We start from the raw sequence: 27,699 nt of genomic DNA on the forward strand, positions 1-27,699 counted from the left end.
GGGATTGGTGCCCAACCGACCCAAAAGGGAGCGGAATAGTGCTCGAATGGAATGGGCACACACCTGTCCTGAAAGGGAGTGGAATAGTGCGCAATGGGATTGGGCACACACTTGTACCGAAAGGGAGTGGAATAGTGCGCGATGGGATTGGTGCACTCCTGACCTGAAAGGGAGCGGAATAGTGCACGATGGGATTGGGCGAGCGTCCTGACCCGAAAGGGAGTGGAATAGTGCTCGATGGAATTGATGCACACCCGACCCGAAAGGGAGCAGAATAGTGCGCGATGGGATTGGTGCACACACGACCCGAAAGGAAGCGGAATAGTGCGCGATGGGATTGGTGCACACACGACCCGAAAGGAAGCGGAATAGTGCTCGAATGGAATGAGCACACACCTGTCCTGAAAGGGAGTGGAATAGTGCGCAATGGGATTGGGCACACACCTGTACCGAAAGGGAGCGGAATAATGCATGATGGGATTGGTACACACCCGACCCGAAAGGGAGCAGAATATTGTACAATGTGATTGGGCCAGCGTCCTGACCTGAAAGGGAGTGGAATAGTGCGCGATGGGATTGTTGCACACACGACCCGAAAGGGAGCGGAATAGTGCGCGATGGGATTGGGCGAGCGTCCTGACCCGAAAGGGAGTGGAATAGTGGGCGATGGGATTGGTGCACACACGACCCGAAAGGGAGCGGAATAGTGCGCGATGGGATTGGGCGAGCGTCCTGACCCGAAAGGGAGCGGAATAGTGCGTGATGGGATTGGTGCACAACCGACCCGAAAGGGAGCTGAATAGTGTGCGATGGGATTGGTGCACACCCGACCCGAAAGGGAGCGGAATAGTGCACGATGGCATTGGTGCACACCCCACCCGAAAGGGAGCGGAAATAGTGCACGATGGGATTGGTGCACACCCAATCAAAAGGGAGCGGAATAGTGCGCGATGGGATTGGTCGCAAATCTGACCCGAAAGGGATCGGAATAATGCGCGATAGGATTGGTGCACACCCGACCCGAAAGGGATCGGAATAATGTGCGATAGGATTGGTGCACACCCGACCCGAAAGGGATCGGAATAATGTGCTCTGGGATTGGTGCACACCCGACCCGAAAGGGAGCGGAATAGTGCGCGATGGGATTGGTGCACAACCGACCCGAAAGGGAGCGGAATAGTGCACGATGGCATTGGTGCACACCCCACCCGAAAGGGAGCGGAAATAGTGCGCGATGGGATTGGTGCACACCCGATCGAAAGGAAGCAGATTAGTGCACAATGGGATTGGTGCACACCCGACCCAAAAGGGAGCAGAATAGTGCACGATGGGATTGGTGCACACCCAACCCGAAAGGGATCGGAATAGTGCGCGATGGGATTGGGCGAGTGTCCTGACTCGAAAGGGAGCGGAATAGTGCGCGATGGGATTGGTGCACACCCAACCCGAAAGGGATCGGAATAGTGCGCGATGGGATTGGTGCACACCTGACCCAAAAGGGAGAGGAATAGTGTGCGATGGGATTGGGCACACACGATCGAAAGGAAGCGGAATAGTGCGCGATGGGATTGGTGCACACCCGATCGAAAGGAAGCGGAATAGTGCACGATGGCATTGGTGCACACCCCACCCGAAAGGGAGCGGAATAGTGCATGATGGGATTGGTGCACACCCGACCCAAAAGGGAGCGGAATAGTGCACGATGGGATTGGTGCACACCCCACCCAAATGGGAAAGGAATAGTGCACGATGGGATTGGGCGAGTGTCCTGTCCCGAAAGTGAGCGGAATAGTGCGCGGTGGGATTGGTGCACACCTGATCCGAAAGGGAGATTAATGGCGCACGATGGGATTGGTGCACACCTGACCTGAAAGGGAGCGGAATAGTGCGCGATGGGATTGGGCACAAACCTGACCCGAAAGGGAGCGGAATATTGCGCGATGGGATTAGTGCACACCCGATCTGAAAGGGAGCCGAATAGTGCGCGATGGGATTGGGCGAGCATCCTGACCCGAAAGGGAGCGGAATAGTGCGTGATGGGATTGGTGCACACCCGACCCGAAAGGAAGCGGAATAGTGCGTGTTGGGATTGGTGCACACCTGACCCGAAAGGGAGTGGAATAGTGCGCGATGGGATTGGGCACACACCTATCCCTAAAGGGAGCAGGATAATGCATGATGGGATTGGTGCACACCCGACCCGAAAGGGAGCGGAATAGTGCGCGATGGGATTGGGCGAGCGTCCTGACCCGAAAGGGAGTGGAATAGTGCGCGATGGGATTGGGCGAGCGTCCTGACCCGAAAGGGAGCGGAATAGTGCGCGATGGGATTGGTGCACACCCGACCCGAAAGGGAGCAGAATAGTGCGCGATGGGTTGGGCGAGCGTACTGACCCGAAAGGGAGCGGAATAGTGCGCGATGGGATTGGTGCACACCCGACCCGAAAGGGAGCAGAATAGTGCGCGATGGGTTGGGCGAGCGTACTGACCCGAAAGGGAGCGGAATAGTGCACGATGGGATTGGTGCACACCTGGCCCGATAGGGAGCGGAATTGTGCGTGATGGGATTGGCCGCACACCCAACCCGAAAGGCAGCTGAATAATGCGCGATGGGATTGGGCGAGCGTCGTGGCCTGAAAGGGAGCAGAATAGTGCGCGATGGGATTGGGCACACACCTGATCCGAAAGGGAGCGGAATACTGCACGATGGGATTGGGCTAGCATCCTGGCCTGAAAGGGAGCAGAATAGTGCGCGATGGGATTGGGCGAGCATCCTGGCCTGAAAGGGAGTGGAATAGTGTGCGCTGGAATAGTGCGTGAGTGGAATAATGCGCGATGGGATTGGGCGAGCTTCCTGACCCGAATGGGAGCGGAATGGTGCGCGATGGGATCGGACAAGTGTCCTGATGACATCACACACTCTCACAATCTGTCGGTTGGCGGGCACACGCAAGAGGCAGCAGCATGCCCACCGACAATTAAGAGGCCCATTTATGCTTTTAAGTAATTAATAAAGTTGGATTTTTCGCTGCCCGCTCGATTGTTCAGTTGGCGGGCGGGCGGATAGGCTAGGCAGCCTTTGCATTTTTAACACAACCTCATCCATAGGTGGGATGAGGATTCCAACTAAAAAAAAATGTTTCAACGTTCTTTTTTCATCCCTGAGGCAGCTCTGTGCCTTCAGGGAGCTTTCACCGAGCGCTCCCCTGCGCATGCGCACACTTCAGCGCTGGTGCTGCTCCCGGTCCCACCCCAGCAGCGCTGAGGTTATCAGCGTGCTTTTCACACTGGCTCGCATTTAATTGGCCAGCCAGCATGAAATCGCAGTCTCGACAGTGATCGCAGCCTCTCCCTGGCTCACCCGCTGTGCCCACCCGACAAGGGTGAAATCCTCCCCAATCTGTTTACGTCTTTGCTTTCTTTCTTAATATATTGTAGAACTTGCCACCTGACCCAGTGTACCAATTGGCTCCTTCCACATCCGCAGCCAAGGCAAAGGTCAGGAGCATCCAGAAGGAGTTGCCAAACAGAATGAAGGCTACAGAGCCCTGTTTTACCCTATTCTTCACTTTGAAATTGCTATAAGTGGAGCCATCAAACTGCACAGTGCAGTATATGTTGTGTCATAGAAGGAACAGATGAAACTGGGGTGATATGATGGACAGCCATGTGCCCTAACATTTTTTAAAAGTTCTGCTCTGCAGATGATGTCTAAAACTTTAGTGAGCTTTCCAAATGAAGTGATAAATATTAATTATTGCCACCAATCTCCCTGAAAATTAATTATTATAAATGTTTAGACTCATTCCTTCAGATTTTCATTGTTATTGGAGATATTAAAATGTCAGACTTAAAGCTTTTAAATATTTTTAATGTTCCTCCACCCCTTTATTCTCTCTGTCTTAATCCAATCTTTCTTTCCCTCTCTTTATTTCTCTATCTTTACCTGATTTTATCATTGAATTCGCTCACTCTAATTCCTTCTCAGCCCATGTGATGTCAATTTCACAATCTTTCAATGTAATTGATTAAAGGGATATGTAATAGTGTGCCCTGTTCATTCCAATCCCAGGTGCCCGATTTCCTTTGTTCCAACACTACCAGATCACTCTTCCAGTAACTTACCACTCGAAAAATTTAAAACCTAAATATGCAAGGGAAACTCTAAAGATAAAGCAAACACAAAAACACATAGGCATGGATCTTCCGTGGAGTAGCAGTTATCGGATTAGCACCCTGCTCAAACTTTTCCATGCCCCCGATGCCGCTCTGCATTTCTTGCTGGATCTTCTGAGCCCGGCTTCTCCAGGAATGAGGAACGCAGCTCCCCTTGGAGAACCTCATCACAGAGCTGTAGCGTCAGTGGAATACAGGGCACACCCACCTTTTACAGTACTAGCTGCTGCGTGGTAAGTTTAAAGGTCCAGTGAGAACATTAGTGAATGGGTGAATGTTAGATAATCTGCCATGGCAACTCACAGACCAATTATACAGCTTATAGAGACAACTAAATCCAGTGGTTGTAAATTACAACAGAAGATGGAATTTACTTTAACGTAATAAAGTTAGTGTAGTCTGCGGTGGACTAGGAAAGATTAATGGGATGTTTTCACAGCACATGGGTACCTATTAGTAACAGTGAAAAGCTAATGCATTGGGTGTGATTATTGACTATCTAAACATTGATTGGAACTAGTCATGGACCAAAATATATCGTGGGACTATTTGATTAGAATGAGAAGCAGGTTATTTTAATCTAGTATAAATCACCAGTGAGGCTGCATTTGGAGAAATTTGTGCAAATTTGAATATTTTACATTCTAAGTGTGTGCTAGCGTATTGGTTATATTAACTAGATTAATAATCCAGAGAACACAAGTTTAACTACCACCTTGATGAATTGATTTCAGTTGGAAATAAAAAAGATTTGCATTAGTAAAAGTGACATTGAAGTCCTTGGGTTGTCATAATAGCCCAACTGGTTCAATCATACTCTCGGGGTAAGGAAACTTGTTGCCTTTATTGTTCCCTGGAGTGTCTTTGATTCCAGCCCCCACCTTTGCGTTTGACTCTTAACTGCCCTTCAAAGTGACCTAAAAAGTCACTCAGTTGAATCAAACGGAAATGGGGCCAGGGTTCCCCACGTCCTGGGAATGAATTAAAAGAAAATCAATCCAGGGCTGTACATTAAAGAAGGTTCAGAGAAGAGTGACAAGCATAATTATATGACTTGTGGCCCCAAGTTGAGAAAAAGTATTTCAGAAAGAACACGTTTTCATCGGGGGAAGGAAGATTGACACGAAAAGCTGAAAGGCATCAATAAACTAGATGTAAAGAGGCCATTTCGCTTCAATTGTGACTGCAGAACCAACGCAGTAATATAAAATTAACAGGCCTCAAGCAAAACTAGAAATTTGAAAACTTTTCTTCAACACAACACAGTATGTATACATATATTAAAAAGCTTGACCTCGATTCTCTATTGAATTACCATCTGTTTTTGAGGCAGATTTGCAATATCTGATAATTTCCAATATTTTGCGAAGGTCCTTCATAAAACCGAAGTTTATATTTCCAACTCCCAAAAGCTGAAAGCAGATGCAGGGATGAACTCACATCTCCATGAGATCTTTGATTCCCACTGCCATCACCTGTACTTTGTATTTTGCTGACAGAAAATAACACAGCAGTTTGGTCAAACACAAACCAAAAATCATTTAATTAACTGAATTTAAATTCCTCGGAACTATGGTGGGCTTAGATCATAGTTCTCCAGCCAGGTAGTATTTATAAATAAAAACAGAAAACGTTGGAAGAACTCAGCACGTTCAGAATATCTGTGGAGAGAGTTTTGAGTCCAATATGCTTTTATCCTCAGGATTACTAGTCCAATAACAAAAATGCTATGCTATTCTCCCCAGTATGAGAATGAATCTGTCCATTTTAGTGCACTCATACATTAACCCATGAAGGTGGTGGCTGGATGAGAAGAGGGTTGTGTTCATTTTCACTTTTCAGCACTGATGTAAAACAGATGGGATTGAAGTAAGTGTCCATTATTTGTCCCTCTTCCACAATCCAATTTTTCTTACAATTGACTTTAATGAAAACTAATATCAGCAGAGAAGTGGGGTGGATGATATATAATGGCAGCTCCTCTAATATCACCTAATTCGCACCACCTCCCAAAGTTAAAATGACCACCTCAACAAACCACTAAGCCAAATCTGACACCGCTCCACCCCTCCCCACCCAATGTGGGTCTCAACTAGAGGCTGTAGGTGCTGGGCAAAAGTGAGCTTGCTCTGCCTGTGCAAGGAGAGCAAGTCATTTGTGCATGAGTTCCAGAGACAGGAGCACAGCAGCATTGTTAAGAGGCTTGAAAACCAGAGGTCTCTTCCCTCAAAGCTTGGCCAAGAAGCAGTGGGTGGTTTAGCTCAGAGGAAGAGTCATACAGACTCGAAACGTTAACTCTGTTTCTCTCTCCACGGGTGCTGCCCGGCCTGATGAGGTTTTCCAACACTTTCTGTTATTAATTCAGATTTCCAGCATCTGCAGCATTTTGCTTTCGTATAAATAGTGGGTGGTGTAAAGCAGCACACAAGGTGAGAAGTGCACAAATTGGCCAAAATGGTTTAGAAATTCTTAGAAACATATAAAGTGAAAATAAGACACACTTTACAATATTCTCTAACTGAACTGACACAAATAACCATCCATATATTATTTATTTGAGAGTAAAATTCAATCATTTTAAGCAAAGAGCCACAGCTAATGGCTGTATATTTTTTTTCTCTGCTTATGCAATTTAAGCAAAATAGTTAAAGCACATCTGACCAGAGGAGCTTGCTTTTATAGGAACTAATTCCCAAAAACGTCTGAGATGGAGTCTAAAGCATTCGTTGATGGCAATGTTTGGATCAATCTTATGCCTGTCTGCACATATAGGCTAACATTCTTAACATTCATTTTGCATTATTACTTTTATTGAATTGAACTATAACCCTGAAGCATTGACTATTAGTCACAGCTCCTAGAGCATCTCTTGGTCTGCTGCTGTTTACCCATCACAGGCAATCTCAAAAGTTGTGTGGATATCTATTTGATTTAACCTCTTAAGTACTAAGGACATGCTGTTCGGAGCCATATAATTCTTGAGAGGAAGCAGTAAAGCATGAATTTTATGAGTGCTGTATTGTATTACAACTGGAAGCACCAGTACATATCTGTTGTAATTATGTTTGCCGTCCTTGTTTGGGTCTTGCATTGTACTGATGCTTGTGACAAGTTTGATGGAGTCGACCACCCTGATTTAATTTCAAAAAGACACACCTCCAGTTGACATCACTTAAGCCCCACTTTGAACCCAAGGCGGAAATAAAGTTTCCTGGAGAGCTGCTTTTGTTATACCCTCTGCCTTGAGGTTTGATCAGGATGCCATGAAGCTTCCAGCTTCACTTGCTCTCCCTGCTAACTGGTGCACAGGGATTATTTTATTCACATAACGGGAAAAGTCAATGCCTAGCAGTGCAGAACACTAACAAAGTAGCAAAGAGTAGAGGAGAAGGCAAGATGAAAAGAAAACACTATTTTCCTTTGCCTTGTGCCATGCCTACTCATCTTATTTGGGTGCAAAACAAGAGACAAAGGATGGGCAGAGCTATTACAGTAGGTCTCTGTCTCCTTTATGCCTCACTTGCAAAATCAGGGATCGCCTGAGTCTTTTCCACCTGAAGCAAGCGGAAGCATTAAAGTCCCATGCTAATGAGACAGAGGTGATATCAGCATGCTTCTCATCTGGGTCTCTGCTTGGCCTAAACCCAAACTCCCCAGCACTTACTGCAAGTGAGGACATAATAATGAATGTGAATCCAAACATACATGATTTCTCCATTGTCCACTCTGGGATTGTGAAGACAAAGAGAAGCCCATAAAGGAGCTCTTAAAGGGGAAGCGGAATTTTTAATAAACATTCTTCCTTCTTCATTTTTGCAATGGCGGCGGGGTGGGGGGGGGGGTGCGGGGGGTGGCTTGCAATTAGCTCAGTTGGCCAAATGGCTAGCACATGGTTCAGAGTAATACCAACAGCATGGGTTTGAGCCCCTTCCGGCTGAGGTAGACTTTGGGCCTGCCTCCTCGCCCTGCTCTTGAGAGTGGAAGGCAAGGGCAAACCACCACTGTCAAAAACTGACAAGAAGAAATAGATCAGGATGAAGAATCAACAGACAATGAGCCAAGAACCTGCCTTCAGGCAGAGCACTCATAGAATGGAATTTATGCAATGGGTTTTTATTGCTGTTTTTTTTTTCTTTAGTGTTATTTTTGCTGGGAGGTTTTCTTTCTGACATCAGGGCACTTTCAGAATGTTTATGTGAGACAAAAATCAGTCAAAACCAATTACAAAGATTTTGGGAAGCTGAGTGTAATTGAAGCATTCACAAGCATTCCAGGGAACAGAGGCAGTTAAAGGAGCAAAAAAAAAAAATTAGCTCCCCCAATGCACTCACTCCACTACTGGGAGTGACAAGCTCTCTGATCTTATGCTCCAGGTTTCCCTGCCGATTGGAAGGACAATTTAAAGTTAATGATGATGGCTGCTTTCAAACATTCTCGTTTTAAATGGTTGAATAAGAGGTAGAAGTTTAAACAAGCATGCCAGGGAGATAAGCAGACACCTGAAGCAGACTAATCAACAATCATTATGATGCTAGTCAACACCAGTGGCCTAGTTACCTTGGTGGATGCCTTGCCCCATCTGGGTTAGAGCACATCTGGGCTTTGTGTAGAAAGGACACCTGAAGTTAATCTTTAAAATAGAAATTGCACTGCTCGTGGCAAGCAAAGATTACCATCACCCACAATTGGTGTACTTTAGCTCTTTGCAGGCTTCCATAGGGATTGAAAGCTCTGCCTGAAAGGGTGATGAAGGCTGATTAATTTCTGGCTTTCAAAAGGCAATTGGATAAACTATTGAAGAGTTAAAAGGAAAGAGCGGGGCGGGGGGGGGGCTGGTTCTAGATAGATTGCCCTTACAGAGAACCAGCATGGACTTACTGGGCCAAACAGCCTCCTATGCTGTAACCATCCGCAATTCTTTCTCTATTACTTTGCTGGGACCATCAAAAAATATTCACACCACATAAACATGCCATTCAATCCAACAGCTCCATTCTCATACAGGCCTCCTCCCAATCTTCTTTATTTTGCCCCATCCCCATAATAACCTTTGAACTACCAAGTGTGTGTGTGTGTGTGTGTGTGTGTATGTATGCTTGTGTGGGAGGGACTGAGAAGGGAGGTCAGATATAAGTGGTTGGATTTTACAGTCACCCAAGGGTAGATTGGCAGGTGGGGGTGGACATAAAATTGGGCGCCAAGCAATGGGTGCTGCTCCTGATGCCTACTTGCCCACCGCCACTGCAATTTTACCAGCAGCGGTGGAGTCTTTGGAGGCCCAACCACCCATGGGCAATTGAGGCCCTTAATTGGCCAATGAATGGCAACTTAGGGGCTTCCTCCTGCCACTGCTGGGCTTTAGCCCATGGCAGTTCAGGTCGGTCACCAACTGTGCAGTCCAGCAGCTTTCATTACCTGGGCTGCTGGCTAGTCAAGTGGGGGTGTTACCTCCTTTACAGTCTCTTGAGTCCACTGGAGGTACCCCCAAGATCTTCCTATCCCCATGTGTTCCCTCCCCACTGCCCTGTCCACATCAGCCCCCCCATTCACCCAAGCCAGCTCCTGCAATCCTGACTCCAACAAGACACACCTCCCCAACCCCCACTTACCTTCTCTGCCCGCTCTGTTGGAGACTGACTGCAGGCTTAGCAGTGGCCACTGCTGAGACCAGAGAGCTGCCAGCAATTTGAGTGGCCACTTAATGATCCAACGGTTGTTAAATGACTGCGGAGAGAGCTGGCAAAGTTTGGAGGGGAGAGGGGAACATACCTTTACGCTAGAGCAGGGAGCCCATTCCCCCATAAAACCCATGTCAGAACTCGATGATATTAGCACTGTTTGGAGGATGCTGCAAGTTCCAGGGTCAAAATCCTGGAACTCCCTCCCTAACAGCACTGTGGGTATACCTACACCACATGGACTGCAGCGGTTCAAGAAGGCAGCTCACCACCACCTTCTCAAGGGCAACCGAGGATGGGCAAAAAGTGCTGGCCCAGCCAGCGAAGCCCACATCCCGTGAATGAATAAAATAAAACTTCACCTTCCCTGCTCCCTCCATGTTAAATATAGTGGGATGGCATCCTACAAGTGAATATAAAAGTTATAAATTCTTAGCTCAGGTTATTTCCTTGTATTATGCCTCATCTTAAGCATAGAGATCATATATGAATGTTGTATATTCTGTTCCTTCTAAATACAGTGATAAGCATGTGCCCAATCTATAGCTCAACCTGGGTGGCAGTAAGAGACCATGCATTAATGCAGCCAGATTGTGAAAAGACTTGCATTTATATAGCACCTTTCACAACCACCAAACGTCTCAAAGCACTTTACAAACAATGAAGTACTTTTGAAGTGTATTCACTGTTGTAATGTAGGAAATGTGGCAGCCAATTTGCACACAGCAAGCTCCCACAAATAGTAGTGTGATAATGCTCATATAATCTGTTTCTTTATGTTGACTGAGGGATAAATATTGACCTGGACACCGGGGATAACTCCCTTGCTCTTCCCCTAAATAGTGCCCAGGTATTTTTTGCATCCACCTAAAGAGAGCACCATCCGTTTAACATCTCATCCAAAAGACAGCATCACCAGCAGCGCCGAACTGGAGTGTCAGCCTTGATCCTTTGTGCTTAAGCCCTGGGGCAGAATTTTCTGCCTGTTGGGCGGGCCTGACCCAATCTCCGGCGGGTGGAGAAGTGGGCCTCACCGCCATTTTCAGTGGGCGGGTCAATTAAGGTCCGCCCAGCGTGACGTCTTCCTGTGTGGGCAGGGGTGGGGATTCCTCAAAAGTGAGAGTGCGCTCTTTCTCGCATGCGCACGATACAGCCTACATCTCCATGAGGCTAAGTGCAGCCTCAGGGAGATCACTTCCACTTTTAAAATGATTAAAAGTAGAAAAAAAAAATCCCTAACATGTCCCCCTCATGTGACAATGTCACATGAGATGGGATATGTTCATAATTAACACTATAACGTTATTAAACTTTTTATAACCCTGCATGAAATCTCATCCCGCCGGTGGATGAGGTTTCATGTTTTTTCTATTTACCACTGGGGTTCCTGGCCGACCCACCAACCTTAAGGTTGGACGGGCAGGTCCTTTAATTGTTTAATTGATCCTGTCAGTGGCCTCAATTAGCCATTGACAGGTCGGCGGGCCCGCAGTTGATTTTGCTGCGCCCCCGTCTTCCTGAAAATGTAAATGGGGCAGGATGATATCGGGGGTTCTGCCTGATGTCATCCCACATTATTTTACGCATCAGCAAGCGGGCCCCGCCCCCTTCTCACCGACGGCAAAGTTCTGCCCCTGGAGTGGGACTTGAAATTTTATGATTCAGGGACAAGAGTGCTGCGAACTGAGCCACAACTAATATGTTCCATTAATGTTATATATAGATGAAGGTAAATGTGCCAAGCTGTAAATTGTAGATTAAATGGGTATTCTGCTGGGGTTTGTATGGTCAGTACTGAAAGATAAACAATCAAAATAACATTACATGAGGGTGTAGGCATTGTTTAGCGATAAGCTGGTTAACAAGACAATATTTTGTGGGGTTTATTTGGAAGGCATCAACCTGACAAATGATTCTATTGGGTAGTTTTATCTTGTCAGTCTCCTTAATTCCATGTTCTTCTGAAATTACCAGGTTATGTGGGTAGTTTGCTTCACATTGACCAGGTGACCACCTCCCATGGTACTGCTGTCCTCTCAGGACAGGACCCTAAGTTAACAGTATTTGCATATCTCCACACAACAAACAGGGATTTCAAAGTTGTGTCGCTCTATCATCTGTCCAAGGACTCTGTTTCCCAGCCTCCATATTTATTTTATATGGCATGGATTTTGGGAAGGTTTGAGTTTATAAATGCCCTTTGTAAAACCAGCAACAATTTTTCTTTCCTGCCCCCTCACAATAACAAAAGAATGTTAGAAATAGGCGCATGTGGAGACCATAAGGTCCCTTGAGCCCGCTTTGCCTTTCAGGTAAGATCAAAGCCGATCCCAGGCTTTAACTCTACTTTCCCACCAGGCTCCCACATCCCTTGATTCCTTGAGAGACCAAAGTTTGTTGATCTCAGCCTTAAATATATACAATAATGGAGCATCCACAACCCTCTGGGGTAAAGAATTCCAAAGATGCACAACCCCCTAGGTGAAAAATTCCCCTCATCTCAGTCTGAACTGATTGACCACTTATCCTGCGGCTGTGCCCTGTGTTCTAGATTCCCCAGTCAGGGTAAACAACCTCTCAGCATCTACCCTGTTAAGCCTCTTCAGAATCTTGAATATTCCTTTGGGATTACCTCTCATTCTTCTAAACTCCAGAGAATATAGACCCAATTTACTCAGCCTCTCATTATAGGACAATCACTTTCACTCTACCGCTTCCAAGGTAAGTATTCCCTCCTTAAATATGGAGACCAAAACTGCACATGTTGGCTGGAATTTTCCGGCCCCAGCACTGCAGGTTCCCTGGATGCAGGAAGTCACTCAAATGTCTGCTCACTTTGGCAGGACCAGTAGATCCTGCTGGCAGGAGGGGCCAGAAAATTCCAGCCATTATCTATTTTTCATGGGATGTGTGTGTCGCTGGCTAGGCCAGCATTTATTGCCCTTGTTCAGAGGGCATAAGAGTCAACCACATTGCTGTGGGTCTGGAGTCACATGTAGGCCAGACCACATAGGGACAGGATATTTCTTTCCCTAAAGGACATTAGTGAACCAGGTGGGCTTTTACAACACTTGAGAACAGTTTCATTGTCATCATCAGATGTATAATTCCAGATTATTATTCGATCTAAATGTCACCTTCTTCTGTGGTGGGAATTGAACCTGGGTTCCCTGAACATTACCCTGGGGATCTCTGGCATACTGGTCTAGTGACAATAGCACTATGCCACCACCTCACCCAGGTGTGGTCTTGCTAAAGACCATACAATTGTAGCAAGACATTTATATTCTTTAAGGGTTTAAAAGCAGCCCTTTAAGAGCTCCTGACTGGCAACTGACCCCTCCCTCATCTTTGGGGAGAACCCAGTGCCAGGTGTAATATGGACCAGGACTTCACCTTGAATATTTAACGAGGACTTAATCCCGAAAATCCTGACGGACTTCAGTCTCACCATTCTGTGCCAGGATTGGGAAATGTATTTGTGATCCCTCACAAATCGAATATAAATCTTTCATTTAAAAGTATTTTTTTTAGAGTGGCTGGATTTTCAAGCAGGCAGGTAGGGCATGGTAAAAGATAATTAACTAGACAAGAGAGTGTGATTTATGTGCAAGATTTTTAAAAAGTTGTCAAACTTTCTATTATTAATACCTTTCAAAAGTTATCTCTGTTTTTAAAAGTTTATTCTGGCTAATTTAACTTTGGACACACTGAGCACATTAACATCTGGCGAACTTTATAAATGAGCAAAAGCACTTAATGGCAATTGGAATTTTTAGCAGAAAAGGCTTCAGCAACAATTTTTTTGTTCTGACCCTTTTCACAATTTGCTCTTTTAACATTTCATTCCTAATAAGGTAGTTCTGAGATTTGCCCAATGGTAATGAATCATAATAAGCATCTTGAAGGTATCCTTAATGATATTCAAAAGCTAAAAGAAAGTTCCAGTATTGCGAGGTTAAAATGCAATGATATCTGCACTGAATGTGTTTTGTAATGCACAGCTTATCATGCTCATGAAATTTCTATTGTGCACTACTTTTGCAAATTTTCTTCTCTTCCCTTATTATTTAGCCTCTTTATTTTAAATGATTGTTAAAATACATACATTGCAATTTCGCATAAGTGCACTAACCATTGCCCTGAAATAGAACTCAATGTAATATAAATCCCTAAGAAATTAAAGAGGGGATCAAGGCAAAAAGTTCAGGGCCTGAGCAGAGATGATAAGAGTGAAAGAGTTGGTGACATAAATCAATGTGGTTAGGATACATAAAGCATGGGTTTTAAAAGTTTATATATTGTAACAGAAATGGTTGACGAGGTAGAAAAAGAGATAGGGACTGTCAATTTTAAGACAATGAGAAAGAATGAGACATTTGAGGGGGAGTTAAATTCTGGACTGATTTTCTGAATAGGAATGGCTTGTTTGAGTGTGACTCCTCATCATATTGACTGAGGTAGGGAGACAAAATAACAGAAGTTGCAACTATTTGCCCTGTTGCCAAATTATCACATCAACAGTTGCATTTCCATGCTTGTTTCATTGTTTGACAGTTTCAGTGATTGGGGCAGATTCAGAATGATTTCATAGAATCAGAGAATGATACATCACAGGAGCCCATTCAGCCCATTGTGCCTATGCTGGCTCTTTGGTGGAGCTAACTGATTTGTCCCATTCCCCTGCCTTTACCCATGGCCCTTGGAAATGATTTTTCATCAAGGGTTTGCCCAATTCTCTTTTGAATGGAAGTATTGAACCAGCTTCCACCATCCATTCAGATAGAAGATTCCAGATCTCAACAGCTCATGGGCTGAATTTTCCCCCCATGGGGTGGGGGGGAGTTGATGGACTGGCGTGTACGGGCGTGCTTCCGATCGGCGTCCCCGATCTGAGGCACGGCGCCATTTTATGTGGGCAGGCCAATTAAGGCCCACCCAGCGTGACATCCGGCGGGAAGCGCTGTGCGCTCCCTGTGCGGATGGGGAGGGGAATCCCAAAATTGAGAGTGTGCTCTTTCACACATGCGCACGAAAGAGCGACTCATCTCCCTGAGGCTAAGTGCAGCCTCAGGGAGATCGGTTGTACATTAAAAAATATTTAAAACAGAAAAATAAAATTTCCTTCACATGAGTTGGGACATGTTCATAATTTCCAAAAAAACTTTAATACAATTCTTAAAACCCTACATGAAACCTCATCCCGCCCGTCTTTTTTCTACTTCCCGCCGGGGCTCCTGGCCATTGACAGGTCGGCAGGCTTGCAGCTGATTTTGCTGCTCCCGCCTTCCTGGAAATTTAAATGGGGCGGGGTGACGTCGGGAGTTCCACCCGACATCTTCCCACATCATTTTACATGTCAGTGAGCGGGCCCCACCCCTGCTCGCCGACAGTAAAATCCAGCCCCATGTGTAAAAGAAAGCTTCCTCATGTTGCCTAGGTATCTGTTGCCAATTGCCTTTCATCTAAGGAATTTGAAAGTGATGTAAAGATGAGACCAGAAGCTGATTTTCTGATCTGAATCAACCTAGACTGGATCAATTGAGATATGGCCCATCCAGGACCCTCCACCCCTTCCCGTCCCTCAGACCCCATCCCATCTTCTGATCCCAGACCTTGCCATAGCCCCTGTCCTTCCCCTCTCTGATGCTGAGCATTCAGTGCTCATCAAAGGACACAGTTTCATACCCTTAAGCCCTCACCTCAATGAATTTCGGGCTCGGCACGATGCTGAACTCTTCTTCCAACGCCTTCGTCTCCGTGCTCACTTCTTTGGGCAGGAGTCCTCTCCCTATTCAATGGATCCTTTTACCCACCTCCAATAATTTCCCTCCACCTGGACCCCTCCCTCTGACCTCTTACCTGCCCTTGATCTTTTCATTGAGAACTGTTGGAGTGACATTGGCCACCTCAATTTCTCTGCTCCTCTCACCCACTCTAACCTGTCTCTATCTGAGTTTGCCGCACTCCGTTCTCTCAGGTCTAACCCCGACTTTGTTATCAAACCCGCTGAAAAGAGTGGTGCTGTTGTTGTCTGGCGCACTGACCTCTACCTCGCAGAGGCTGAGTGTCAACTCTCAGACACTTCCTCCTACCTCCTCCTGGACCATGACCCCACCACCGAACATCAAGCCATTGTTTCCAGGACTGTCACTGACCTCATCTCCTCTGGAGATCTTTCCTCCACATCTTCTAACCTCATAGTCTCCCAACCTCAGACAGCCCGCTTCTACCTCCTCCCAAAATCCACAAACAGGACTATCCTGGTAGACCAATCATGTCAGCCTATTCCTGCCCCACAGAACTCATTTCTTCCTTTCTTGGCTCCATTCTCGCTCCCCTTGTCCAGTCTCTTCCCGCCTACATCCATGATTCCTCTGATGCTCTACATCATATCAACAATTTCCAGGTCCCTAGCCCTAACCGCCTCCTCTTCACCATGGACATCCAATCCCTCTACACCTCCATCCCCCGCCAGGATGGTCTGATGGCTCTCCGCTTCATCCTTCAACAGAAGCCCAAGCAATCCCCTTCCACCACAACTCTCCTCCATCTGGCTGAACTTGTTCTCTCACCGAACAATTTCGCCTTAAACTTGTCTCATTTCCTCCAAATCAAAGGTATGGTTATGGGTACCCGCATGGGCCCCAGCTATACCTGTCTCTTTATGGAGTATGTGGAACATTCCTTGTTCCAGTCCTACTCAGGCCCCCTCCCACAATTCTTTCTCCGGTACATCGATGACTGTTTCGGTGCTGCTTCATTCTCTCATCTGGACCTGGAAAAAATCATCGATTTTCCTTCCAATTTCCACCCCTCCATCATTTTCACATGGTCCATCTCTGACACTTCCCTTCCCTTCCTTGACCTCTCTGTCTCAATTTCTGATGATAGACTGTCCACCAATATTCCTTACAACCCCACCTCGACTACAAGCTCCTCACATCCTGACTCCTGTAAGGCCTCCATCTCATTCTCTCAGTTCCTTCACCTCTGTAGCACCTGTTTTGATGATACCCCTTTCCAAAACAGTGCTTCTCACATGTCTTCCTTCTTCCTGTTTCCCACCCACGGTGGTTGACAGGGCCCTCAACTGTGTCCGTCCCATCTCACACACCTCTGCCCTCACACCTTCCTCTCCCTCCCAGGACCATGATAGGGTCTCCCTTGTCCTCACTTATCACCCCACCAGCCTCCGCATTCAAAGGATCATCCTCCGTCATTTCTGCCAACTCCAGCATGATGCCACCACCAAACACATCTTCCCTTCAGCCCCGTCGGCATTCTGCAGGGATCGTTCCCTCCGTGTCATCCTGGTCCACTCCTCCATCACCCTCAACACCTCAACCCCCTCCCACGGCACCTTCCCATGCAACCACAGAAGATGCAACACCTGTCCCTTCACTTCCCCTCTCCTCCGCGTCCAAGGGCCCAAACACTCCTTTCAAGTGAAGCAGCATTTCACTTGCACTTCCCTCAATTTAGTTGCTCCCAATGCTGTCTCTTTTACATTGGAGAGACCAGACACAGACTGGTTGACCGCTTTGCGGAACACCTTCGGTCTGTCTGCAAGCATTACCCAGACCTTCCTGTCACTTCCCATTTCAACACTGAACCCTGCTCTCATGCCCACATGTCTGTCCTTGGCCTGCTGCAATGTTCCAGTGAAGCTCAACGCAAACTGGAGGAACAGAACCTCATTTTTCGATTAGGCACTTTACTGCCTTCCGGACTGAATATTGAGTTCAACTTTAGATCATGAACTCCCTCCTCCATCCTGACCCACATTTTTCATCCCGCTTTTTTTCCATATTCATTTTTATTTACTTTTTTTGAATTTTCATTAATTTTTTTCCCACTTATTTTCATTGTTATTATTTTTTAAATTTATTTCCATTTTCATTCATTGTTTTATCCCCGGCTTTTAGCCTATTTTCGATCTTTCTTCCCCCACCCCACCCTCATTCGGGCCAGCTGTCACTTCCAGAGTGCTTACCCTGGTCCGACCATTATCACATTTTGCTTTCTTAATGTCACCATTAGCACCTCCTTTAGCCAGTACAACCAATATTAACAACTCTTTGACCTTTTGTTTATGACATCGTTTGCCATCTTTCCTTTGCCTCCACCTATCACTGGCCTCCTATCCAGCTTCACTGGTTCCACCCCACTTAATCAGTATATATTTCAGCACATCTCTATCTCCCTTTAGATCTGAAGAAGAGTCATACAGACTCAAAACATTATCTCTGTCTCTCTCTCTCCACAGATGCTGTCAGACCTGCTGAGCATTTCCAGCATTTTGTGTTTTCTTTTCAATTGAGATACGTCTGTGTTCAAGAAGAGTCAAACGATTGCACAGGAGGAGACAATGGGTTCTGTCTGCTCTAAACATGTGTCGCTGCATTAGGCAGCAACACAACAGCTTTTCTCCCTCCTCTATTTCATTCTGCTGCCTGCCTCTTGAATGGGGTGCTCAATTAGTTAACACTTAATTACAACCACCAACTGTCCTAGAAGGACAACAGCAGCAGTCACATGGGGACAGCACCACCTCCAAGTCACACACCGTGTCCACAAGTTCCCCTGCAAGCCGCTCACCATACTGACTTGGAAATACATCGCCGTTCCTTCACTGTCACTGGGTCAAAATCCTGGATCCCTCCCTAACAGCGTTCTGGGTGTATCCACAGCACAGGGACTGCAGTGGTTCAAGAAGACGCCTCACATTACCTCCTCAAGGGTAATTAGGGATGGATTGTTTAGGCTGATTCTGCCAGTGACACCCACATTAAGAGAATGAATAAATTTTAAAAAACCAGAAGGAGAGCTGTCACATGAATTTAATCCCCTGAGCCCAGCACTGTTTAAATGGGTACATTCATCTGGAATACCATAAGGATTAAATGCTTGCTTTTAAATTTATTTCATTTCATATTGGCCACTGTATCTGTGCCATAGGGGAATGATTGTTGTGATCATCAGGTGATTAGGCATCTGCATCTATTTCATAATGGATGAAGCAGCAAATGTCCAAAGTATCTATGTCATGCTCAATATGATCATGTAGCCCAAGGGCACTCAATGTCCATTGCCATCTCTTTCCTCAGATATCTGGCAGATGTTCCTTTCACTAATTACCACTGGGCAGTGTTGTCTTTTTCTTCACATTTTGAGATTTGTAGCTATTCCCTTGAGGAAGGGAAATTGGGCAATCGAAATCTGAACTCTGAATTAAGCCAAGTTCACATCCCTAAAGTCTACTTTTAAAATACTATTACAATCCCCATGGAAACTAATAACTTTTAAAAAGATGTTTGAATATCCAGTGACTGACTGAAAGCTTCACACAAGATTTCAAGTTTTAAAATTTTTACTGTAACAAACAAGCAAAATTGGTTAAACGCTAGTCAGTAGGCAACTTGTACTCTGAACTAGAGAAAAGAAATCCCCCTTTTACCTTTTAGGATGACTGAAGATCTCCCACTACTTTACAGTGCCTCTTAAGTAGACACTTTATTCTCCCAGAACCAGTCCAAAGCTATTCTCCACCCCCAGTGGCCAGATTCCTTTTCTCTTTCCCATCTGGGTAATTTCTAATCCCAAACCTGACTTTCGCTGTGAGGGTTACCATGAAGATTTCTTCCCCCTAGCCCAAGTGAGCTAAATCTTTCAGCCTCCTTTAAATCCTCAGAAACTCAATCTCTTCAATCTGAGCACCTGCACCCTCCCGTGTTTTGCGTGGTGACCAATACAGTCACCATTTTCTCTGCTTCAGATGCAGGACTAGCTATCATTACCTCCTGTCGTCTGCCTCTCGGGTGGCTGACTTGTGCCTATGAGTTTCAGGGATACCTTAGAAATCCTGTAACCCAATACTAGAATGGCTTGCTATGGACACTTCCCTTCCAAAAACCAATCTCCAAGGCAAGGTGATTCACATGGACCTTGTATCCAGATAGAAATGCTAATTAGTTATCCTCTTAAACCACCCATTCCATTCTATCTTGGAACTACATAGAAAATTTAGTATAACCATTTCTAAAACCTGACATTCCTAACACCTCCATGCGAGACTTGGAGACTAACAGTCTATGCACAGTCAACTCAACTGCTTTTACCATTGACTGTAACTGTGAATATCTTGCACCTCCTTTCCCTTTAACCTGTAACAACCAAGTTACCCAGGTTTGTTGTTGGGCAGAATTCAGAACAGATCACAGGACCCCCTTCATTACTCCATTTTACCTCCAATTAAAGAGACAGTGTGAAAACTTAACAATCTTATAAACTTTATATTTGTAACAGCACCATTACTGAAAAATAGCAGCAAACAAAGGAACTGATAATGGTGTCACCATGGTTTACCTTTCCCCTCCCCCTCTGATTTTTGATTCCCTATGGTGGAGCCTTTGTGAGGGATCCATTTGCTTAAAGTTAATGATTCATAATAGGTACACAGACTGTTTCATTTTGTAGTGAAGAATTGGCCTGATCTGCATATTAGAAAGAAATGGTTCAAGTAAATGACTTAACAAGTGTATGAAAACAATAGTACTGGTGTCTCTTTACGGGGTATGTGGAACATTCCTTGTTCCAGTCCTACTCCAGCCCCCTCCCACAACTCTTTCTCCAGTACATCGATGACTGCTTCGGTGCTGCTTCATGTTCTCGTCTGGACCTGGAAAAATTTATTAATTTTGCTTCCAATTTCTACCCCTCCATCATTTTGACATGGTCCATCTCTGACACTTCCCTTCCCTTCCTTGACCTCTCTGTCTCAATTTCTGGTAATAGACTGTTCATCAATATTCATTACAAGACTCCCACAGCTACCTCGAATACAGCTCCTCACACTCCGCTTCCTGTAAGGACTCCATCCCATTCTCTCAGTTCCTTCGCCTCCATCGCATCTGTTCTGATGATGCCACTTTCAAAAACAGCTCCTCTGACATGTCTTCCTTCTTCCTTAACCGAGGTTTTCCACCCATGGTCGTTGACAGGGCCCTCAACCGTGCCCGGCCCATCTCCTGCGCATCCGCCCTCACACCTTCCTCTCCCTCCCAGAAACATGATAGGGTCCCCCTTGTCCTCACTTATCACCCTACCAGCCTCCGCATTCAAAGGATCATCCACCACCATTTCCACCAACATCAGCATTATGCCACCACCAAACACATCTTCCCTTCAACCCCTGGTGGCATTCCACAAGGATCATTCCCTCCGGGACACGCTGGTCCATTTCTCCATCACCCCCTACACCTCAACCCCCTCCCACGGCACTTTCCCAAGCAACCACAGAAGGTGCAAAACCTGCCCCTTTACTACCCCTCTCCTCACCGTCCAAGGGCCTAAGCACTCCTTTCAAGTGAAGCAGCATTTCACTTGCACTTCCCTCAATTTAGTCTAGTGCATTCGGTGTTCCCAATGCAGTTTCCTCTATATTGGAGAGACCAAACGCAGACTGGGTGACCGCTTTGCAGAATACCTTTGGTCTGTCTGCAAGCATGACCCAAACCTTCTTGTCGCTTGCCATTTCAACACACCACCCTGCTCTCATGCCCACATGTCCGTCCTTGGCCTGCTGCAATGTTCCAGTGAAGATCAACGCAAACTAGAGGAACAGCACCTCATCTTCCAACTAGGCACTTTAGAGCCTTCCGGACTGAATACTGAGTTTAACAATTTTAGATCATGAACTCTCTCCTCCATCTCCACCCCCTTTCCAATCCCCCTTTTTTCCAATAATTTATATATTTTTATTTTCCCACCTATTTCCATTATTTTTAAATGTATTTCCATCCATTGTTTTATCTCTACCTTTTAGCCTATTTCAATCTCTTCCCCCCACCCCACCCCCACTAGGGCTATCTGTACCTTGCTCATCCTGCTTTCTACCCTTAATGTCACCTATTAGAACATTCCTTAGATAATAACCTTCAACACCTCTTTGTCCTTTTGTCTATGACATCCTTTGGTTATCTCCACCTATCACTTGTCCTCTATCCAGCTCTACTTGTCCCACCCCCCCCCCTTAAGCCAGCTTATATTTCACCTATTTTCTATTTTTTCTTAGTTCTGTTGAAGAGTCATACGGACTTGAAACGTTAACTGTGTTTCTCTCCGCAGATGCTGCCAGACCTGCTGAGTTTTTCCAGGTATTTTTATTTTGGTTATAGAACTGGTGATATTCCTTTCATCCATACTGAATGGAGGTAAGTTTGTCTTTGGACAATAGTATGAAGCCAGCTATATTGATTCAGCTGCCCTTTATACATCACTTCCTGTATTCAGTTCTGTTGTGGTGAATGAAATAGAAATCAGGGAGAGGTGTTTAATGGGCATTAAGTTTGGTATCGCTGGATTTATGCTATTGCCTGAAGTAAAAATGGACCCCAAACTGCACAAGGTGGTGACCTGAGTTCAATGTGAACTTCTGACCTTTCCACCTTTCAAGCATAATAGAGGTTGTAGTTTGTGGGATATTGCCAGTTAGGGCTCCCAGGCTGATACCCCAAAATGGGCTGGATTTTCACAGAGTTGGGGAGAGGCTGCAGGCCTTTAGAAGCCGGCACTTGATTCCAGGATTCCTGGCCCCATTCCCAGGGTTTCCAATTTTCACCAGTACCATTTAAGGGTCACCAGCCCGCATACTGCATCCTCACCTGGCTGGCACCATTGCAGGGAGGGGCATCTCCTAACCCACTGCAATTTTCATGGAGTCAGGCCAGCTTTTCAATGAGTCATGGTTCACGACCCTTCAGAGGTGTTATGAACCAAACCCTGGATGAGGGCCTTTTTGAAAGGTAAATTCAAAAGGTTTTATCCAAGATCCCCATGCCAAGCTATGCCCCTCCACCCAGCCCTACCATGGCTCCTCATACTCTCCATGCCAAGCTATGCACCTCTACCCACTGCTCCATGGCCCCTCATACCTTCAATGTCAACCTGTGCCCTTCCACAAAGCACCTGCTTGATTGGCACACCATGTGCAAACATTCACTCTCTCCACCACCAATGCACAGTGGCAGCAGTGTGTACCATCTACAAGATGCACTGCAGCAACTCACCAAGGCTCCTTAGGCAGCACCTTCAAAACCCACAACCACCACCATCTAGAAGGACAAGGGCAGTAGACACATGGGAACACCACCACCTGGAAGTTCCCCTCCAAGTTACTCACCATCCTGACTTGGAAATATATCACCATTCCTTCACTGTTACTGGGTCAAAATCTTGGAACTCCCTCCCTAACAACACTGTGGGTGTACCTATATCACATGGCATTCAGTGGTTCAAGAAGGCAGCTCACCACATCTTCTCAAGGGCAATTATGGATGGGCAATAAATGCTGGCCTAGCCGGTGATGGCCACGTCCCATGGATGAATTTAAAAAAGCACCCCTCCTTGACCCCTCAGGCTAATGGATGTTGTGGATTTCAGCCAAGAATACATAATGGCTCAGAGCCCCAACATCAATTACTCTGTTGAAACAGCTGTGCCCATGGGGAAACACTGCTTGATTGATAGTTTTCTCTCTTAAATCTATTTCTCAATTGTTCAGTCCTCTAAGATGAAAATATGGCCCAATATGCCTAATCTATGCAATCATTTCCTTACCTCCGATATACACTTATCTCAAAACTTACATTGTCCATAAGCCCATCTCCTGCTCCCTTAACCCTATTCCCACTAAAAAGCTGATCACCCAACATCCTTTCCTGCTCTCCATGATACTGTTAATGGTTGTTTGTCTTTGAGTACTGCCCCTATCTCCTTCAAATCTGACATAGTCACTTCTCTCCTCAAAAGACCAACCCTTGAACCCACTGTCCTTGCAAACTGGCCCCTCATTTTCAATCTCCCTTTCTTTTCCAAAGCCCTTGAACACATTCTCACCTCCAAAATCTATGCCCAACTTTCCAGGAACTGTATGTTCAAATCCTTTCAATCAGGTTTCTGCCCATGCCACATTCCAAAATGGCTCTTATCAAAATCACAAATAACTTTGATATGGTGGTGATTTAAAAATTAGGAATGCTCAAGAGGCTGGAATTGGATGAGCTCAGATACCTCGGAGGGTTCTGGGGCTGGAGGAGGTTACTGAGATAGGGAGGAGAAGACCATGGAGGGATTTGAACACAAGGATAAGAAGTTTAAAATTGAGGTGTTGCTTAAACGGGAGCCAGTGTAGGTCAGAGAGCACCGAGATTATAGGTGAATAGAGATTGGTGAGAGTTAGGACATGGGCAGCAGAAATTTTGATGATCTCAAGTTTACGCAGGATAGAATATGGGAGGCCAGCCAGGGGAATATTGAATAATCAAGACTGGGGGGTGTGGGGGGCTGCAGGGGAGGTGGGTAACAAAAGCATGGATGTTTTTCTCAGCATCAGATGAACTGAGGCAGGGGTGAAGCTGAGTGATGTAACTGTGACAAAAGTAAACTTTCTCTCCTCATTTTTCTTGACCTATGTGCAACCTTCCCCACCATTGACCACAACATCCTTCCACCATCGACGCACAGCAGCAGCAGTGTGTACCATCCACAAGATGCACTGCAGGAATTCACTAAGGCTCCTTAGACAGCACCTTGCAAACTCTCTGCCACCACCATCTAGAAGGACAAGGGCAGCAGATAGATGAGAACACCACCACCTGGAAGTTCCACTCCAAGTCACTCGCCTTCCTGACTTGAAAATATAAGGCCATTACTTCACTGTTGCTGGGAGTAGCACTGGTGAAGGGGATAGGAGGCAGTAGTTTTGAGGTTGAAGAAACTAGAAGTAGAACTGATGAGTGAGGGAAGGGAAAGGAAGGGAACGAGAGAGTAGTACTTTAGTGGGGACATCGCTTTGGAAGAAGTGTGAGAAGTATTTTGATGGTCGGCGCATAATTAGTTGTCAGGATGGGTGACTGCAGGCATTAAAAGAGATGATAGAAGGAGAGGGAAAAGAGTGCGGCACACTATTGGGGATGGAAGAGGAGCTTTACATTGAAAAGATGTGGAAAGGAGAGTCTGATAGAACTGAGGACAGGGAAGTGGGGGCAAGGAGGAACAGTAGGCTGAGTTGAAGGAACAGTAAGGAAAACCAAGAATGCCAGAAAAAAATTGAGCTGATTAGAGGAGGGAATATCTCTGTGAACTGTATGTGGAATTGAACAGTGCACAGTATCTCTGCGAAATATATATGGACTTGAACAGTGCACAGTGTCTCTGTGAAGTGTATATGGAGTTGAACAGTGCCTCTGTGAAGTGTATATGGAGTTGAACAGTGCCTCTGTGAAGTGTATATGGAGTTGAACAGTGCCTCTGTGAAGTGTATATGGAGTTGAACAGTGCACTGTGTCTCTGTGAAGTGTATATGGAGTTGAACAGTGCACAGTGTCTTTGTGAAGTGTATATGGAGTTGAACAGTGCACAGTGTCTTTGTGAAGTGTATATGGAGTTGAACAGTGCACAGTGTCTCTGTGAACTAAGTCCAGACAGTTTAATGTCCCGCTCTCCTCTGTTGATAGCTTGGAGGACAGAAGGGCAGCAGTAGCTTATCTGAAGTTCCATCTATTTGATATTTTCATAATCCAAATGGCATTTTGCTTTTTTTCCCGTTTTTTAAAAAAAAATCCAGAAATGTTGAGGTTTCTAATCAATCACTCATCCACCCAGCCTGGAGATATTTCTGTGATCCTTCATCGTGGTTGGGTAACAATCCTGGAAAATCCCTACCCGACAGCCTTGCATGATCACCCTCAGCACACAGATGGCAGCAATTCACAAAGTAGGCAGGTCAACTAGGCATCTGCGATATGTTTTGGTCCTGCCATTGATGGCCAAATGCTGAGAATGAAGTTAAAAAGCAATCAATCAAAATGCACTATTTTTAATGCAGCAATCCTAAACGTGAAGAGTTGTTTTCCTCAGCCCATGGAAATGAACCATCAGCTGCAACAGGAACTTTGATAGAGAAGTTTTAAAATTTGCTCTTTATAGCTCTGGCTGATATGATCTTGTGGTAAATAACACTGGGGCTTAAATCCCTTATTTTCTGTCAGGCTTCTTCTTTAAAGAAATCAGTATCAAAACCACTCTCCCAGTAATAGATTGTCTGCTGCCACAGAAAGCAAAATGAACTAAAATATACAGAATAATGATGGCTTCCTAACGCATAAATAAAAAGTAGATTTCGGTCAAACTCCAAGCCAAAATTTCTTCCTTTTTCCAGCACCCATGCTCACTGTAGATTGTAAAATATTTGGAAACACACACAATAGAATGTACAAAACCAGCCAGCTCCTGGGTAACATTGCCTCAAGGTCTCCTAGAAAATTAAGCCTAGAGATTCAGCTACCGGGTGCATGCTGGGGGCCCAGGGATCGGTGGTGAGTGAGGTCTGTGGTGCCCCTGAGGATCAGCCTCTGACCTCATTGCAATGGAGCTGGCATGGTGTAACGGACCACCAGCTAGCCCTAGAGAAGGTAAAAGAAAAATTGGCCCACTGCTCGCATCGGAGAGGCCTTCGGGCAAGTGGGCCCGGGGTTTGGACCGTGTGCATATGAGAAAACGCAGCAGTGGAATCGGGGGGGGGCGGTGCTCAAGGGGTCTAAGAAGACAAAGAATGGGGATCTGGGGGCCGGGAGTCTGGGAGATTGAGGATTGGGAGAGGGGGCTGGGTTTGGGTCGGGAGCCTCAGTGATCGGGAGGGTGGTTAAATATCGAGATGGTAATGGTAGGAACATTTCGGCTCCCCCTGGTTCCCGATTTAAGGAATTTGCTTACCTTCTTTGTTACAGGTTGATAGGTTTGGATTGTCTGAATGCAGCCACAATAGCAAAACAATCTGGAGAGATATCAAGCAGATGTTGGGCCTCTTATTTGCATTTGCAAGGAGTCTAATGCCTGTTGAGGCATGCATAAAGAACACTTATGGTTTCCCCTTACCCAATATGAGAGGCTGCACAATTCAGGCTGGGAATGGGGCTTTGTGCCCTCCATTTTGGGACCTCAGTTGTCCATGCAGAGCCTGAACAGCCAGTACTGCAAGATGCAATTTCTTTGCTCAAGAATGTGCACCTTAAACATTAACATCCTATTTCAGGCTTTCATGCACTGCATGTCCTTTATATTCTTACATTAAAACAGTGACTACACTTCAAAAGAACTTCACAGGCTGTATGTAAGGGGCTTTGGGAGATCTACTGGCCATGAAAGCTGCTGTATAAATGCAAGGCTTTGCTTTTTTTTTTTCCCCTTCCATGTGAGTGCAGGAATGCTTAGTACACCTACAGCTCGAACCCAACTCCCAATGCTTTCAACATTGCTTTCACACAATTTAAAATCAAACCATTTTTGAGTTGTCAGCTTCCTGAAGGCTGTGTCAGCTGCTGACTAGCTTTTTACTCATTTTCTAAGTTGGCACGTATGAATATTCAAATACAGTGGGACATAAAATAATAGTTAAAAATTCGTACAACTGGCTTTTTAAACACACCAATCTCATTGACACCAATTGTGAGGTGCAGACATTTTGCAAAAAGCTTCCCCTGTCACAGAACATCTGTTCCATCTGTTGCATGATGAGATGGATGACTAAAGAAAAGAGCGCAGCAGTTTTTAAATAACTTCTACAGTTTACACAGCAGAGAATGGAGCTTGTCATTTGAACTACTTACTTTCTAAGATGCCCTTCCCTTTTAATTATATATGAAGTTAAAAGTAGTCATTGTACGAATTAAGGTATTCTATTAAATAATGCAAGTGCTTCATATAAATTTTGTCATACTTTTTAATCTGCTGATCTGAGGAAAATCCATAAGAATCTATGGTCCCACAGTGGTTTCTATGGAAAT

This window comes from Carcharodon carcharias, chromosome 3 (assembly GCF_017639515.1).
Source record: "Carcharodon carcharias isolate sCarCar2 chromosome 3, sCarCar2.pri, whole genome shotgun sequence".
In the NCBI taxonomy this organism is placed as follows: Eukaryota; Metazoa; Chordata; class Chondrichthyes; order Lamniformes; family Lamnidae; genus Carcharodon; species Carcharodon carcharias.